General features: G+C 35.5%; 1 long non-coding RNA gene and 1 pseudogene across 2 annotated transcripts; one reads left to right on the forward strand and one right to left on the reverse strand.

Moving 5' to 3' along the window:
- The first annotated feature begins 233 nt into the window (after positions 1-233).
- On the forward strand, positions 234-1,453 carry LOC107030833 (annotated as a pseudogene).
- Positions 1,454-14,669: 13,216 nt separating this feature from the next.
- LOC114078593 lies at positions 14,670-18,373 on the reverse strand. Of its 2 annotated transcripts, none has more exons than XR_003580213.1 (2): positions 18,223-18,373; positions 14,670-15,033 (listed from the first exon to the last, which is right to left on the reverse strand). It is a non-coding gene; the product is annotated as an uncharacterized LOC114078593 (long non-coding RNA). The 2 variants fall into 2 exon arrangements; XR_003580212.1 differs by having other exon boundaries at positions 18,041-18,373.
- Between the last annotated feature and the right edge of the window lie 1,509 nt (positions 18,374-19,882).

Consider the following 19,882-nt stretch of genomic DNA (forward strand, 5'->3'; position numbering starts at 1 on the left):
ACTGGTATAACAAATATTTATTACTCATTTGAAATTATTAAATATTTTAAAATAAATAAAATTTAAACTGCGTATCTAATCAATATTTACGACAAAAATAGAAATGAAGAAGGAATAATTATATTTTACAACCAGTAAAATCTTCATACATCAAATAAGGGTGGTCCTCTCATTCTTGTTATATTTATGGCATAATCTTGTATCCCAATTATCTCAGGCAGTTTTATCTTTTCATAAAAATCTCACAACTATGGCATTGCCTAATGACAACACTAGAGAAATGCTGGCTGCTCAGGCGCACATATGGAACCATACATTTACTTACATCAACTCCATGTCAGTCAAATGTTCTATTCAACTTGGAATTCCAGATATTATCCACTCTCATGGCCGAGCCATGACACTCTCTGATTTGGTGAATGCTCTACCCATCAATAATAATGTTAAAACCTTGGATTATATCTTCTGTATCATGAGTATTCTAATTCATGGCTTAATCAAATAAAGGTTAATGATAAAGAAGGGAGTCATTTACTTACTCCCGCTTCATGTCTCCTTCTCAAAGATGAGCCTTTGAGTCATGTTGCCTTTGTGCAAACGGAAATATATCCAAATTTCATGGATCCATGGCAATCACTTAGAAAATGGATTAGGAGTGATCATGACGACTCTAGTACTCCATTTGCAATTGCTCATGGCAAACCCCTATTTGAATATGATGAGAGACAACCAAATATTAACCGTCAATTTAATGAAATTATGTCTAGTGATTCCCAATTTGTTATAAGTGTGTTGAATAAAGATTGTAAGGGTGTTTTTGAAGGATTGAAATCATTTGTGGATGTTGGAGGTGGCATTTGAATCGTGGGTAAAGTTATTGCGGATGCATTTCGTAAAATGGATTGCATCGTCTTTGATCTTCCACATGTAATTGAAGGATGTTAAGGGAGAAAGAAGCTATGCTATGTGGGAGGAGACATGTTTAAGTTCATTCTCTCTGCCGATGCAATTTTACTAAAGGTACTTTTGAAATACAAATATGGATTTTCACTATATAAATAAAGTTACTTGTGTTAAATATTTTAGTTTGATGAATAATGATCATTAAATAGTGGGTATTACATGATTGTAGTGATGAAGCATGCATCAAAATATTGAAGAAATGCAAAGAAGCAGTTCCTAGCAAGGAAAAGAGAGGGAAGGTGATCATCATTGATATGGTATTAATGAATCGTAACATAGAGAAAGGAGACGGCAAGTCATATGAAACTCAACTTTTTTTTGACATGCTCATGATGGTTCATCTATCCGGAAAGGAAAGAAATCAACAAGATTGGGCAAAACTCTTCTCTAGTGCTGGTTTTAGTGACTACAACATCATTCCTATGTTGGGATTAAGATCTATTATTGAGGTTTTCCCTTAATATATGGAACTAGAATAATTCCATCCAGCATCGATGACACTAATAAAATACTTCCATGTGTTATAAAGGAAAAATGTCATTCCTCATTTACATCCTAATAAAATGAACCTCTTTGTGTTTTATTTCGATCGGTGCTTCTGTCGTGATTGTGATACTTCTTTGACATAAGTAACTTCTTATGATAATAGTTCATATACTGTCAAGATAAACTTAAAAATAAGCATTATTTTACTAGAAAATAAATCCCTCTAGAACATATTGATGTTGAGCTCAAAAGTTATTAGGGCGTCATGCATAAGTTTACAATTGCAAATCATGATATCGATTATTCAGATAACAAAAACATATACTAAAAATGAAAATATTATCATATGGAATTTGAGGGACTGTCCTACAAATTAAAAAGTTAAAAAAATTATTTAATTGTAAAGAGAGAATCTCCCGATAAACAAAAGTCTCTTAATGACTACATTGTGGATTCTATTGTGTTCTTTATATAAGAAGAAAAGTTTTCAATTTATAGACTTCCAAACTTTTCTTCCAACGAAAGAATAACTCAAATATGGAGGAACATTACACTTTAATTTCACAATAAGTTGAAGCATTTATGCTAATGCTTAAATTTTCCTTCAAGGTAAAACTAAAACTCAAATATGGTAATAAATTAAGGCAAAGCCCTAACAATTAAGTGTATAAAATATGACTAAATAAAAAAAATTAGGAGATGATCAATTGTAATGACTTGTTCCTGTCGTTATGGAAAAGCCAATGGGGGAGGAATTTGTGCCAGAAAACATCTGAACAGTGACTAGAAAAATTCTCGCCTATGCTAGACTGGACGAAATATGAGTTAGGTGAGGTCTAGGTCGATCAGGTATGAAGAAATATGAGTTATGTGATTTCTAGGGCAATAAGGTAATGCATGGGAGGATTAATTATGAGTTTGATCATCTGAGTGAATAGCCAACACACTAAGGAGCCTTTACAACTTCAAAAATTGATTTTGGGTGAGTACAACTCCTGAAACTGATTTTGGCGTGAAAGGATAGTTTTAGAACATCACGATTCAAAGGTATGTCGCGAAATAGGACATTGAAACTGTAATTCCAAGTTTTGGTGTTCGTTCAAGCCGCCGGGGTAGGTTAAATTTTTCCAAGGTAGTGCTGCTGTGGGAGGATGAGCCTCGATGTGACGGGCTTGTGGCGTCTTAAACTGGGGAAAAATTGCAAAAATTTTATTTTCAGCAAAACATCATTATTAAGAGCTAAGAGATGACCTTGGGAAGTTCCCATGAAGTCTCACACTAACTCTAAGTTAATTAATCCCCTTATCAATAATTTGATTGTTAAAACTTAAAATCCTTGTTAATTATCATTGGCGGAGGGTTTTGTATTAAAGTTAGTGGTGGGAGAAACCCTTGTTAAGCATTAGGATTATGGATTTGTCCTTGGGTTGATATTTTTCTGGGTAAATTGGGTCTTGTTTATTTTTCCTTGCTATAATTAATTGTTTAAGACCAAGAAGAAGTTGCAATACCCTGGAAAGGGAAGGCTCAAGTCTCTTAAGAATATTCAAGCTCTGTTTGGAGGTAGATAATGGTTTGACTTTGCGTTGTGTTACATATGGCTGTTAATTGTTCCATTTTATGCATGTATGCACGTATGTGAATAAGGAAACATTAATAAAATCTAATGAAATAATTATGTATGAACAATTACATACCATGAACATGTTACTTAATTGTGTGACTATGTGAACTGTTCATAATGGGTGTCACTGACTGTGGTTTTGCTAACTGGAAAGAATGTCACGTTCTGACACATAATTGTACCATGTGTCACGTTCAAACACATATATTGGACCAAGTGTCACATTCCAACACATACATTGGACTAGTTGTTACGTTCTTACACACATATATTTGATCGACTATCACGTTCTGACACACTAACAGTTTGTGAGGGGTTTCCATGAGAGTACCATTTATGATTGGTACATTAATACCTACCTCTCATTGATACTGGGAAATTGAATATGGCTCCTAAAATAATAACTGAATTATGCATCATGTATATGTGTGTTTACTATGTTTTAATTTCTTGCATATATTTCACTTATAGAAGTAGCCGCGCTATCCTACTAGTAGACTATTCTTGAATGTATTGATAATTCACTTTCTCCTTTTTTGTTGAGTACAAGACATCTTTTAGTTGCTACCGATAGATCTCAGCTAGGAGATCATTGACCGAGATCAGATGTGAGGGTGAACCAACTCTTTCAGGCTATCATGGATCCATCATTAGCTTAGCCCATTCTTTTCAGACTCAGACTATATATTCAAGATCTACTAATATTTAGTATTCGGGGTTGCAGCTCTTTTTCTTAGACTTCGTTATAATAGAGTTTTGGTACAATGACTTTCAGGTGGAGGGGTTGAATTCAGCGAGGTTTAAGCTTGGTTGTTTTTTTAACCCTTTGAGTATTTTAGAGCAGAGTAGTTAGTGCATTATTTAAATCCGCTTTTGTAGCTTAGATAGTTTAGTTTATTTATGTTTATTAGTCCTGTTGTGGTAGTGGATCCCCCCCACGAGGGATAGTGTGGATGCAAGTCATGACGGTCTAGGTCGTGACAAGATTGACATCGAAGCCCTAGGTTCGTTTATCTTATTGTACGAAAATGATTCTAGGGGAGTCTTATAGAATGGTATGGAGACATTTGTATTTTTCTTCAAGAGGCTAGAAGACTTTAGGAAATCTCTCAGTCTTCTTCTCTCTACACCTGTATTATGGTTTAATTCCAATTGGTATCTCGTGATCCAAATTGGTCTTTAATCGCTTTCCCTGTTCAGTATGCAGATGGTTAACATACGATGCAACGACGTCAGGCTTGTAGGTTCTATTAATGTGCAAGAAGAAGAGCCTGCAGAAAGAGGACTTGGCTAAGATAAGGGTAGAGGATAAGGAAGGGGAAGAGGTTGAGAAAGGGTAGCACCCGCGAGAGGTGGAGCCTTAATTGGGAATGTTCCCTGGGAAGATTCCCCTCATGCACCCCAACAAGGGTGGATAAGAATGTGCAAATCAAAGACTAGGAGAGTGTTGCAATAGAGAAGGAAGCACGGGCTGAAACAACAAGTCTTTCTCCCTTAGACCCAGTGATAGCTCAGCAAATTAGGAATTTTTTGAAAGGGTTAGTCGGCTATGGAGTTCTTCCCACAGTGCAAGCTGCTCAACCTCTGGTCAACCACTCCACTACTTCTACTGTACCAAGGTGGATGGAGCATTAGGTACTGATGCCTTTTTATGTCACCTATTGGGTCATGTGGTGATTTTTACTGAGCATAAGATGTTGATAATCTTTGTGAAGCTGACGTCGTCTATGTTCTATGGTTCTGATAGGGAGGATGCGTATGATTCTATTCTATATTTTAATAAGAGGCTTCACTAGTTAGGCATTGTACACAAATATGGACTAGAGTTCATGACCTTCAAGCTTCTAGTTGAGGTTTAACATTGGTGGAGGGACAATGTGGAACCCAAATCATGAGTCTTGCCCCACTCACTTGGATGTAGTTCCATGCTTTGTTTCTAGAGAAGTATGTGTCGTGGATATTAAAGGATCACAAGCAGGATGAGTTCATAGCCCTATAGTAGGGTTGCATGATTCTAATTACTTATGAGGTTAAGTTCCATGCCTTGTCTAGAAATGCTACAAAGTTGGTGACTACATTGTATGAGAGGATTCATGTATTCGTCAAGGGATTCACCCCGACTTACAAGTACTTTTTGTTTACATGACCTATGCCGGTGAAAGTTTTAATTCAGTGATAGACTTCGTGAAGAAAATTGAAGGAGTTGACGTGATGGGCAAGCCAAGGATTGGCTAAGAATCCCAAGAACATTAGTCTTTTTCATGGTTCGTAATCTAGACGTTCCGGTAGGCCGGTAATTCCACCATGGCCAATTCAGACAGCCATTCCCGCTTCCTCAAGTGGTTACTCGGAAACTCCAAGAAAAAATCTTATTCAAGATAGTCAGGGAGCCGCACTTCCTTGTGGAAATAGGCCATCTTTTGACCAGAATTGTTACACTTTAGATAACTTGGGCATATGAGGAGATATTGTTCCCATCCGTGCATGCCTTCCCCGTGCAGGAGCACGCCAAAGTACTTGTACCAGCGAGCATCAATATGAATGGCAGTGGACGTCTATAAGGTTGAATAGTACGAAATCAACGAGCACCTAGAAGATAGGGAAATAGTAATGAATGTAGGGGAGTAGTGAAGCTAAGGAAGTATGTTGCAAGTAGAGATTATAGGTCTTAGTTTTATAGCTTTCCGGGCAAGACCGAGGCTGAGGTGTTTGATGTAGTGATCTCATGTACTTTTCTTGTATGTGACTGAATGGCTACTATTTAGTTTGCTTTGGGTTCTGCTAATTTATTATGTTAGTAAGTTTGCCTTGGAATTTAATGTTGTTTATGATGTGCCTGATGCACCCATCTACTTTCTATCGTAGTTGGAGATTCTGTCATAGCCACCCACGTCCACCATGCTTGTTATGTCCTATTTATTAATTTTTAGACTAAGGCTGATTTGGTGATTCTAGATATGATGGAATTTTATATAATCTTAGTTATGTCTTGGTTGTCCCACTAGTATGATGTGCTTAATCGTAATGCTAAGGTGTGACTCTAGAGATCCCCGCTAGGGAAATATTAGAATGCGTAGGGGTGTACAAGCCTAAGCCAACTAAGGTCATACCTTTCGTTTGGGCTAGGACACTAGTGAGGTAGGCGTGTTTGGCATTTTATGCTCATATTTTAGATGTTGATGTTGAGCCTCCCTCTATTCAACCTATCTTGTACTATTTGAATTCAAGGAGGTGTTTCCTACCAATTTTCCTGGTATGCCTTCGGATAGAGAGGTAGATTTGTTCATTTAATCGGAGTCAGACACTTACCCTATCTCCATTCCTCCTTATCGCATGGCACTGAAAGAAGTGAGAGAGCTTAATCATCAAATCCAGGACCTTCTTGTCAAAAATTCATCCATCTTACAATTCCTCCATATGGTGATCCTTGTTTGTTAAAAAGAATTATGGTAGTATGAGGATATGAATAAGACTATTGACAATTTAATATGATAACAATCCAAATTAAGTATCCGATGCCACGGATAGATGATCTCTTTGACCAGTTCCACGGTGCATCAGTTTTGTCTATTATTAACTGAAGGTCTTGTTATTACTTATTAAGGATTAGGCTCGAGGATCTACCTAAAACAGAATTAAGGACCCGCTATCGGCACTATGAGTTGTTAGTGATGTTGTTTGGGTTTACTAATGTGCATGCAACCATCATCAGTTTGATGAATGGCATGTTAAAACAATTCATGGATACTTTTGTTCTCGTCTTTACTGATGATGAGATTTAGATTTATTTGAATAGTAAAGAAGAGAATACCAACCATCTTCGTATTGTTTTTGGTGTCCTTGGAAAACAAAAGGTTTATTCAAAAATATCCAAGTGTTAATTCTTATTATTTTCAGTTTCCTTTTTGGGGAATATGTTTTATAAGGAAAAGGTAATGGTAGATCCCTAAAAGATCAAAGCAGTCAAGTATGAGGTCAGTCCTTGTTGTGTGTCTCAAGTTAGGAGTTTCGTGGGGCTAGTTATCTACTACTAGGGGTTTGTGAAAAAAATTTCTTCTATTATAACACATTTGAAAAGGCTGACCCAAGTAGAGGTTCCTTTAGAGTGGACTAACAAATGTAAAGAGACCTTCCAAAAGCTCAAGACTCTTCAGACCACAACACCAATTCTGACACTGCCGGTAGAAGATAGAGATTTAATTGTGTATTATGATTCCTAATATTCAGCCACCCTGTGCTGTGTTGATGTAGAAAAGAAATTTCATAGCTTATTCATCACATCAGCAGAAGGTGCATGAGAGAAACTACCTAATGTATGACTTGACGTTGGCAGTACTAGTGTTTGCTCTCAAGATCTGGAGACATTACCTTTATGGTATCAAGTGTAAGGTGTTTATTGGTCATCATAGTCTACAACATGTATTCACATAAAAGGACCTTAATATGAGATATTGAAGATGGATGGAGTTACTCAAGGATTATGATGTTACCATCCAGTATCATCCGAGTAAGACTAATGTGGTGGCAGACTCACTCAAAATGGTGATTATGGGTAGTCAAGATTGCTTGGGTGTGTCAAAGTGAGATTTTCCAAATTATCAAACCTTTGACTCTAATATCATGAAGTTGGACATATCACAAAAAGGTGGTGTTTTAGCCAGCATTTACGTTTGGCCTACATTCGGTAAGGAGATCAAGGCCAAGTAGTTTAAGGATGAGAGTTTAAATGAGCTAGAAAAAAGATAATGTATTTGAAGGCACAAGATACAACTCTTGATGTGGGTGCATGATCTATTTTACAAAAAGAATTTATGTTCCACGAGTGTATGACTTGATTTAGAAGATGTTGACAAAATTCTGTGTTTCGTGTTATTCCATTTATCTGGGTATGACAAGGATGTACAAAGAGTTGACCTGACTTTATTGGTGGCTTGGAATGATGAAAGACAACTGGGTTTGTGGCTACGTTCAATAAGTGACATCAGGTAATGTACGAGCAATGTCCTTCAAGTTTGCTTCAGCGAATGATAATTTTCTAAGTCGAAGTGGGAAAGGATAGGTTTGTTTTGTGGTTGGTATTCCCAAAACCTTGGTGATGTTTAACTCCATATAGATTTTGGTTGAAACACTACCTAATTCAGCCCATTTCATTTCAGTCTGTGTAGACTATGATGCTCAGTAGTTGGCGAAGGTTTATGTGAAGGAAATATTAAGGCTTCATGGGTACATCTTTCAATCATCTCGGACCATTGTAAGGCGTTCACATCTATGTTTTTGGGGAATATTTTATAAAGAGTTGGGCACTCAACTCACTTTTAGAACACCTTCATCCATAGACGAAGGGGCATTCACAAAGAACTATTCAAATGTTAGAAGACATATTGAGGTCATGTGTGATTGACTTCCGACGGCATTGGTATAAGCTCCATCCTTTGTGTGAGATCTCCTATAATAAAAGTGACTACAAAAAATATAAATTACATTTGGATTTTCCTACAGACTAGTATGAAAATCCGCATGAAACTTATTATCCTTCAAATTTCCATGCATATCCCCAAGAAAACCCCCATGTAATTCAGAGTTTTCTTATAGTGAGTTACCACTCCAACATTGACATGACACCGATTGTGGCACTTTATGAGAGGGGATGCTGATCACCCATAGGTTTGTTTGAGGCTAGAGATATGAAGCCTTAGGGGATTGATTCGGTGAAATATGCTCAGATAAGGTGAGAAGCATCCAAGCCAATATCTTAGTAGATAGAGTCGACAGAGACAGTATACATTACCATAAGGTAAGGGACATGGCATTTCATGCTGGTGAGCAAGTTCTTCATGAATTTTCACCCATAAAGGGACTGATGAGACTCGAAAAGAAGGGCAAGCTAGTCCTTATAGCAGGTCATTTTAGATTCTTGACTGTGTAGGGCGAGTGACTTATAGTTTTTCTTTACCGCCTAGACTATTTGGAGTCCATCAAATGTTCTATGTGTCCAGGTTGAAAAAGTATCATGGGATGGACATTACATCATAAAGTGGAACTCAGTTTTGATAAACAAAGACCTTCAATATGAGAAGGAACCAGTTGCAATTATTGATCTTGATGTCTCGATGTTGTGGACCAAGGGGATAAAGTCTATGAAAGTTAATGGAAACATCGTCCAGTTGAGGAAGATACTTGTAATACCATATGTGAGACATCCTAGTTGTTCCACAATTCAGTATTACTCAACACTTGCCTTAGATACTTCTCTTCTCCTAGTTTATCTATAGGGGATGAGTCATGGGTAAATTTTTATCTATTGTTGTGACTTTTTTATGTCGTTATGGAATATCCAATGGAGGAATAATTTAGGCTAGCAAACTTCTAAGTAGACAGTTGGAAATTTCTCACCAAGCCAGACATGGACCAAATTTGAGTCAAGTGAGTTCTAGGGAAATCTTATAATGGATGGGGGATTCAGTTATGAGTTTGACACGTGAATGGATATCCAAGACTCTAAGGAGCCGGTATGGCTTTCAAGAATTGAATTCGGGCAAGTAGAATTCCCGAAACTTGTATTGGCATGAAAGGATAGGTTTAAAATGCCAAGGTTTTAAGGTGTGTTGCGAAATGGTAATTTGGAACTCAAATTCTAAGTTTTTTTCTCTATGAAAACCATCAGAAGGGGATAATTTTTCCAGGTGAGGCTGCTGTAGTGAGATGGGGCACGCTCTGGTGGGCCCGTCACAACTTAAACTAGAGAAAACACCTAAGAACATAATTTTCAGTAAAACATCGTTCATAAGAGCTAAGCAATGACCTAGGGAAGTTTCTCATCAAATTCTCGTGCCAAAGGTAATTTAATTACTCCCTTATCCATATTTTGATTATTGTTAGAATCCTTGTTCATTATTGTTGTGAGGTTTTGGTCTGAAGTTAATGTCTTGAAATCCCTAGTTGAGCATTTGGATTGTGGGTTTAGGATTGAGTTGATATTTTTTTATAATTTGAGTAAATTAAGCCGTGTTTATTTATCATTACATTGATTAATTTTTTTAGGCCAAAGCCAAGACCTTGGAAAGGGAAGGCTCAAGTGTCTTGGAGGTTTATGTTTGGTTCTTTTGTTAAACTTATTTAGTTTATCGAAACTCAGTACTTAATGCATTATTTGAATTTGCATCCATATCTTTACCCCAGCCCTTTTTTGCCTGGATGTCGCATTGCATTTGCTCGAACTCGGGATAGACTTTCCTAATCTGGCTTCTAAAGCTATATGGTTTAGTTTATTTAGCTTTCATTGTTGGGTTGTGGTAGTGATTTTCCCAGTGGAGGGTCGATGTTGATTGGTAGTGTGGGTCTTGACATCAATAAAATGTTAATATCCACTTTGCCCTTTTGATCACTATCAAAACATTCTCTTAAAAATGTAAAATAGTTTTTAAAACCCTCATAATTAAATGAAGAGTAAACATGAAGAGAAGTCCCAAAAATTCTCTTGTACTATGAACAATTAATTTATTTTGGACTATGAAAAAAGTCTCAACCATTCACGTGTACTATGAACAATTAATTTTTTTTGGACTATGATAAAAGTCTAAACCATTCCGTTAGTATGTGTTTATTTTTTGTTGTCTGTAGTTTCAAGTTCTACACATGAATGGTTAATGTCACATCCGGGTTTACCCCCTAGACGTAATCGGCGTCGTTGTCCTTTTCGAGGACTAAAACTAGCCTCTTAGTCTCATGTCATTACACTCATAGGTTGAAAAATGCGAAAATATTTAAAACTTTCATAATAACTACTTGGAGGTTTACATAGACCTCTACATACACATAATTTATATTCATATCGAGTATATATAGACTGTTCGTTAGGAAGATTACATAGCTTTCTACTTTTATTGCATATAGATATACAAAAATATAAGAATAGTCTCAATGATTGTCTCATCTCATACCATCTAAAAGATTACAACAATATAAGAATAGCCCCTACATCAATCTAACAAGACCACATATAGGTCATAATAAAGTATAGTACTCAATTAAAAAGGAAAGAAATGAAAGAGTCTTTAAGCTCATAACAAGTCTATAAGATAGATTATGGCATTTTCCTCAGAAGTTGAGGACCTACCCCACTTGGATGAAATAAAAAATCCAAGCCTTCAACAATGTCGCCTTCAAAACACTTCAACGACCGGAAACTAAAATGTTTGGGAAAAGGGGAAGAAAATGGGGTTAGTACTCCACATGTGCTAAGTATGAGACCTTATGCACATATACAAACAAAACATGCTAAAAGGGACTTTTAGTCAAAAGATGCCATTTTACCCCTTTAGGGACCCAGTGCAAAGGCAAACAAATCATATCAACCTACCAAACATGCTTACAATCTCAACAAGTAATACTTATCCCAACATACTTGAAAACATGATTTACTACAACCCTATCATCAAGTAATAATATCGGAAGAATGAATAAGAGTCAATCATATCATAATAAGCAACACAACTACTCACAAGTCCATATTTAGTCAACAAGTACAATGACCAAGCAAAGCCCCATAACTTACTCAATCAAGTATCCTCAAAAAGAAAACATGACCAATGTCTAACTTTACATAACATGGCATTTAGGTTTACATTGCATCATATATTAACATCATAACCCAAGGCATACTCAAAAATGAACTAATCAACATATAGTATCATCAAGGTGCCATGGTCATCATATATGCATCATATATTATCATAACATAAACATATCTAAGTACCTCCTCTTAAGACTCCCCTCAAGGCTAACTAGTGCAATGTTTAGGTAGAATCCAATTCCCCTACCTAGACTAAGATAGACCTCTTAGGTTATCGAAGTTAGATTTCAAGTCCTTTAATTCATTTTACCTTTTGCAACATCTTGCCCTAACCGACATAGACCACATGAGCTAATGTAGAATCCGGTGTCATAAAACCCTACACCGAAAGAAAGCGGACTACTTGCCAAGGTAGTACCAAAACATGAAACATAGCAACTACCTCGATCCATAAGATAGTATTCCTATGGGGGCAACATAGTTCAAGAACTAGGAGATATAGTTGGGACCCTCTTTATGCTCCATGCTTTATAGTCTCCAATCTCAAGAGTAAAGTAGTGTTCTTACCTTCCCTATGTGGGAAGGGGCACGCCTCAATCTAGTTCACTTGGTTCTAAGCTATAGTCCCTTTTTGAAATTTTTTTAAGACTTTAATTATAAATCATAGCTTAGTTTAGGTCATAGGGTCTACCCCTTGTATATTCATCATCATCAATTGATCAATAAGAATTGTATGAGTATAAGTCCTTTCATCACTATCCATATAAGTGAGGTTAACACATTAGCATTTCATAGCATATCAAGGCACATTGATAGTTTTCACCATCCTTATATCACATACACCTTAATCAACCTCACCACATAGTCAAGACAATTCAATTCAACCTCATACCACCCTATAATCCTAGTACAAGGCATACTCCAATGTAACATCATGACTTAACAACAATTAATCACAATTGGAAGTAAAGATAGAAATTCTAAGACTTACCAAGTCTTCCTCATAGTCTATCATCAAGGTCATACCATCAACCCATAATTCTACCCAATTTTGGTAGTAAAATCATCACACAATGATAACCAATAAGATAACAAGGCCAATTGCATCTGTATAACACAATTAAACACTAGATCATAACTCAAGACAAGATACATAGGATAATTTCACAATACAACTCATAACCTAAATCACATCTCAAGAACTAGCATAATTGGCCTATAATTCATATTAATTGAATTGTAATAATACCATAGGATAGGAATCTTATCGATAACAAAGTCAATTGAATGATCACAATATAATATAGGTCAAGATCACAACCTAGGGTTAGGGATTGAGGATCATGTTATTCAATTTAGACCAAACCATCATCAATTACCATATACAAGTTACATTACATGTTAATATTTTCAATATAACCTAAATAAATCATAAACAACTCAATTCATAAGTTCAATTTTTTAATCGGATGAAACACATAAGAAAACTCAACTTTTGAAATCCATTTTGAAGGAACCCTTTGAGTAAGTGTATCAAAGGCGAATTATATCCCATACATTAACGTTTGATGACAATTTGATGGTGAATTCTTCCCTTTACATCCCCCAAACCCTAATCCTTGCTAGTCTTCAATGGTAAGTTCAAGTAGAGAGAGAAATAAGAGAGAAGGAAGAGAGTTGATTTGTGAGTTGTGTTTAGAATAATGAGGGTTGGGGGTATTAATATTGGGACTTAATAAACTTAATTAGAATCCCTCAAACCCCAAATAAATAAACTAACCCCCTAACTAATTAAATGAAACTAACTTAAATTGTGCAGGAAATTTGACCCTCACAGACGAGACCTCGAACGACGGGCCGTCTGTGAGTCGACGGTCCCTCACCCTTCGTCTTGCACTCTGTCGATAAGTTCATAGATTGTGCAGGGGGAGGCCTTCCTCAACATATCTAAGTATGGGAATACGGTGGCGTCGACGCCCCGTCAGTCAACACACAGCCATAGGTAGGCACGTTGATGTTGAGTATGCAGGCCCTATTTCTTCAAACACAAGGGTCCTCCTGAAGGGACCTTGGTTGGTCCTTGGGAATTCGTACTCACACGTTTCAACCATGAAATAAATAATACACCTATTATCTACCCTTCCACCATTTTTCGTACATTTCTGATTCCTAAAAGTTAGTCAAATAAGTTAAGGCACGCTAAAATCCCTTTGAACCAACATCCCGGATGTCATGGACGTTCTTGGTCATTTTGGTTCTTAAACCTCCTAAACGACCTATATCCATTGAAATGGACTTAGAAACAATACTTAGACCTTATGGCACCTAGGCTTTACGACACGTCTTGAATTTTTCAAGGCGTTACAGTTAACACATGTCATAGATTATTTTTTACAGTCCGTAATGATAGTTTATTTTTTCATGTTTTACCACTACAGTGTAGACAATGAAATATTATTGAGAAATCCATATTAAATTTTGGATATGTTCATAAATTCATGATATGTTGACCAAGTAAATTATTGGTTAACAAAGTTTGATTAGTATTTAAGAAAAAATATATAACTTAAGTAAAGTCCTAATTTGAGTTTTGATCACTCTAAGTTGACACTAGGATACCAATTAATACTCTTTAAGCCCAACGCCCTCTAAAATTACTTGAAGACCAAAATATCCCAAAACCCAAAATCAGGACTATATAAAGTGGTACTCATAAGACCCAAAAAAAGGGCAGAGACACACAAATAAATGCATAGAGAATTTTTGCTCTTCCATACTGATCTGGAAGTCTTCTGCATACAAAGAAGTGTTTGCTCCATGTTTTGAGCGACAATATTCAATCAAATCAAGAAAAACTGTGAAGAGAAGAATTAGGAGATTGGATATATTTTCTTAAAGATTTCATAGAGATTGTAGCCTTCACATAAATTTAAATTAGTATACTATTTTTTGCTTGATATTTTCCTTTCCAGTTTGCTGTATTTCATGAATGAGCATTAGACTCGTACAAATTGGCACGCCTAGTGGGAAAATCATTAAATGTTATTTCTTCTCTTCAACAAAATCAACATTCAACAACAACGAGATGACTTTCAAAAATATAAACTCAAGATCTGCATTTGCATCCAAATCTGGAACTACATTCGTACTCGTATTTGCATTTCTATCTGCAAAAGCTAATGGATCCAAATTGTGCATCACTGTGGAAAATATCATTGATGTTATCACAAGGAACCAAAAAATTTTTTTGAGACAACAAGCCTCACGAGTGTCATCAAATGTGCCATTGTCTTTTACTTGTATCCAAACTGATTGAAGTCTTCGGCAGAAGTCGCAAAAAATGAAATTGCTGAAATGATCTTGAGGGTTATATCCCAATTGAGCCTATCTACATAAAAAAAAATCCGCTTCATCCAACAATGATATCTTAAGAGCGATACCTACCCCACAAAACATGTTTGCATCTCATGTTTGGGAAAATTGATGTTATTCCCCATTACCTAAGATGGTAATGCACACGAAGGTGGTTGAAACTTCTACCACATAAGAAAAACTTTAAATTTTGATGGAAGTAGTTGAAGGCCTATTAAAGTAAATCAAAGGTCAAGATGTTCAAATTACAAAGTAAACAAACATGATGGAGAATATGGAGAAAAGAGAATCCACCAAATTATGTGCAAATCATCGTAAAACTCATGACAAAAGAGAGTCTTTCACAAAAATAAAAACAATTAGCAAGGTGTTTCAAGTGTATGTCGAAGGTCTGATTCCTAATGACAAATTTAAGGACTTCATGAAAGAGGTTATAAAAGAAAAATATGAGTCCACATTCATGTCTTCTCTCACAGGTGTAAAGTCGTATTCTCTAAGAATGGATAACGCAAAAATACATGTTAGCTATCAACCTCCTAACTTGCAGTCTCTAGACGTCATTGGAAATCAAAAACAACATGTGGCATACTTTGTCTAAACTTACAATAATACTGGGACATATGGTTATTATCTTTTTAAGCAGTTTGTTAGATTCCTCAGATGAATTTCTTTGGAATGGTAGATAGATCTTAAGTCTTGTTCCATCGATACCAAGAAGAAAATGGAGCAATAATTCCATACACGCTTTTATAGCACAAGACATGTTGTGAGAATGATAGAGATTGCAAACACCCGTCAAAGAAGTGATAAAAAAATTCATTGCCTTTATGAATCATTGGAGGAGTTTCAACGTTAAAAGAAAAGTCGCGGAAGTGAAACTTCTAGGATCAAAATATGCATCCAAGATATGCATTGGGATGTTCATTACATTTTGTAAGGCTAAAACCTAAAATCTTTGAAGAACATGCGATGCATTCTCATGATATGGAACTTAACATGACATCAAATAGAGATTAAAAGTTGTCCAGCTTTGAACTTTACAAAGAAAATATTACTGACATTGAGAATGAGAACATGTTTTCATCCGAAACCAAAATTTAAGAGTCTACGAAAGTCGACATGCTCATTGACGTACGACCTAAACTATAAGTCATAATTCTCATCAATGCAAGAGCTTGAATGCATGTCATAAACCTCATAAAATTCGACCTATGTTTTTTAGTTCTGAAGCTCCTCAAATTTGAGCTATGTTTTCAAATCAAAATACTCATCGACACACAAGACTAAAATACATGTCATGAAAATCATCACACTCGAACTAAATTTTTATGATTCCAAACTCCTGAAAGTTGAGTGAAGTATTTAAATAAAAATGCTCCTCAGTGTATGAGCTTAAAATGCATGTCATTAACTCATCAAATTCAAACTAAATTTTCATGCGCACAAGCTCTCTAAATTTGAGTCAAGTCTTCAAATAAAAATAACCATAGCTCATAAAATTCAAGTTAAATCTTCATGCCATAATGCTCATTAAATCTGATTTAAACCTTCATGTTGTGAAGCTCTTCAAATTCAATCTAAAGTCTTCAAGTCATGAAGCTACTTAAATTGAATCAAAGTTTCAAGTTAAATTGCTCCTCAATGCTTGATCCTAAAATTCATGTTATTAAAATCATCAAATTCTGCTAATTCTTCAAGTTGAAAAGCTCATAAAATTCAAGAAGACTCTTCAAGTTTCAAATATTATTAACTTCGAGTGAATCTTCAAGTAATGTTTCTCGACATAGAAGTTTAAAATGCTTGTCATAAAGCTCATCAAGTTCGAGCTAAGTCTAAGGTAAACTTCCCGTTTTGAAAAGTCTTTCAATCTTTATTAAACATTTCTTCATAAGATAAGCCTTAGGAGATTAACTACTTATATACATATACATAGCTCATAGGGTAATGATGAGAATGTCCTTTTATCAAAACCTACATCACATGAGAATATCCTTTCACATAATCAAACATAGTCTACTATAGATTACAATTAAGGAAACCATACAAGAGACTCTAATTCCCTAGATTATCATTAACATGCTTCATTTATATATTCATGTATGTGTATGTGTACATATATGAGGTAGTCGTTAACATAAACACATTTGGACAACACATGATCATACTTTATTATTCTCGTACTTTACATGCATAATAAGAGATAAAGGTGCATAAAAGAATCATCCTTTCAGTTGAAACCATGAACATATCATACTCTTAGTTATGGATGAGAGGTGTGTGTACATATTGGTCATCATGATTACATAAGAGCAACCACCTAGTTATTGAGCAAACCAGCCTTCAAAGGATCAAAACACATATACAATTTCCCTCAAGTCATGAACAACTAACAGATAGAGCATTAGGGACTATAGACTACACACCCACATTACATCATAGGAGACAAGAACACATTCACAATTTGATAGAAGACTCCTAACATGCCTAAAAGCACACGTTCATATAAGGTTACATTTATAGGGGTCGTTCTACAACAGTATTGTTCACAACCAAGCATGTAGACCATACCTTATCATAAAATCATCATTCACATTATTCTTCAAATTATCAATACCCCTTTATGATGATAATAGAACTGAAGACTACACAAAACCTTCACGGCACACCTTCATTCTCATGAACGTAATAACCACAATTCACGTTACATGTATTGCCCTCAGTCCATGATAACGAAATATATAGATAGACAAAAAAGTAAACACCGCCACAATAAGTGGACTGAACCATATAATGTCAGTCCCTATACTATAGACTAGAATTTAGGTTACTTTCCAATCCTCTAAGCCATGTTCAGAATATATCAATCCTCGACAACTTATAATCAATAGATATAAATAACAATAGCATTAAACAATACATCACGATCTAATCACAAATCAATTAACATTTAATCAAGATCACAAGACCTACTTTATACGTGAAATTGAGAGATTAAGGAGATCATGGGTTCTTCAAGGAATTACCTTGAAATTCAACTTAAAAACATCTTTAAACATCAATCTCATAATATTGACGTTGAAAACCTTTTGACATTGAACCCATAGATAGATTAAAAGTTAGGAATTTTGATTTTAGAATCACATTGGAAAATCATTGATAGAACTTTTCAGATGAAAGGTTATCCAAGGATCAAGGTTTACCATACGTTAATACAAGAAAATCCCATGAAATTTGAAGAAGAAAGAACTTGGAATCCATCCCCTATCTTGATCTTCACCTTGATCTTCAATGATGTTCTAGGGAGAATCTTATTTGGTAGGGAAATGTTTGATTAGAAAAATGAATTCTAATTTGGGATTTCATGTTATTAACTAACATAAAGGAATTTCATGTTTTTAACTAACATAAAACACCAAAAAATAGGTAAAAAAAACCTCCCATCCATTAATTGAAACGTGGTGTGAATTTCCCAATTCACCCCTAACTTGGTAGTGTCTAGATAGTAAGTTGCATGTCCAAATGATAGCCCCATTCACGGACTGTGGATTGTTTGACAGGGTCTTTTTACACGTTGTGTTTTGTGACAGAGGACCCTCATTTGAGGGATAAGCTCCCACGACTAAGTGTGGATCCAATCTCCCATTTGACGAGGCGTCAATCAGTCTACAGGGTGTCGAGCAAGGTCATGATTTGACAATATTTTGGCAAATTTTGGCCAATGCTTGGGTCCTCGTCAAGCACCCTTTTGGTGGTACTTGAGGAGTCATTCCTGGATGTTTCGACCCTAAGCACGAACATCTACATACTAGTGTACCCCCTATCATTTTAGACTCCAAAAAACAGTTCAAACAAGGAAAATATACAAAGGAACACTATCACACAAACTACTAGTTTCCCCTACTTGGGACATTCTTCCTGGAATGACACTTAATACTTTCAATCATTTTCAAGGACTCAATGACCCATATAATATCTCACAACATCAAACATAGTATAATATAATAGTCAATCCACCTAACTTATAAGAAACAGAAAGTTCATACCATTATGCACTCAATGCTACACAAGCAACTAGAAATTTTATTCTTTCACTACTAATGAATCACATATGTAGACATTTCTCATGTTCATAGGAGGAACTTCCTTCTCCTAATATTGACATGATCTTTAATTTTCATCTCATCAAAAGTTCAATGTTCAATGACTTTAAATAACACATAGGCATGCTCAATCATTACAACCAATGTGCCTAATAAGAACCTCATACTACATGCACATAAATCATTAGTAAGGTATATCAACAAAATCATTATCATTTAAACATATTACCATCAAGGACACATATACTATTAAGATGTTTAGTTATGTTCAAGGAGATTGTCCTTAACATACTCACATGTCATGGTAAAGTTCATATACAAGCATTTCACAAAGGTCAATTCATATTAAGGAGAAATTCTCAAGTTCTAACCAAAGTATACTCATCTCCCTTCCTCATGAAGTCAAAATGGTAGATCACACCAAGCACATCACAATAATAGGAATTTATTTCACTAAATTTAAAATTCTTGCATAACTTTAGTTTTCATGAACATGCATCTTTTACGAAATTAGTAGTATTTAGCAGCACACATTAATTTTATTGTCTAGATGCACCATCACTTCTCAAGAGTGAGCCTATATTAACACTTTCTATATAACAAAGTCACACATTTTTAAAGGGAATCCTCTTTCCTTATGTAAAGAAAACTCAACACCTCCTTGTGGGACCAAGATACTCTCACATCAAAAGTGTTATCAAGGATGTTCACTAAGCCATCTCATGAATTCAAATGAACATTTATCTTATTAAATTGCCTAAAAAC

Source organism: Solanum pennellii, chromosome 9, assembly GCF_001406875.1.
Source record: "Solanum pennellii chromosome 9, SPENNV200".
NCBI classification, from domain to species: domain Eukaryota; kingdom Viridiplantae; phylum Streptophyta; class Magnoliopsida; order Solanales; family Solanaceae; genus Solanum; species Solanum pennellii.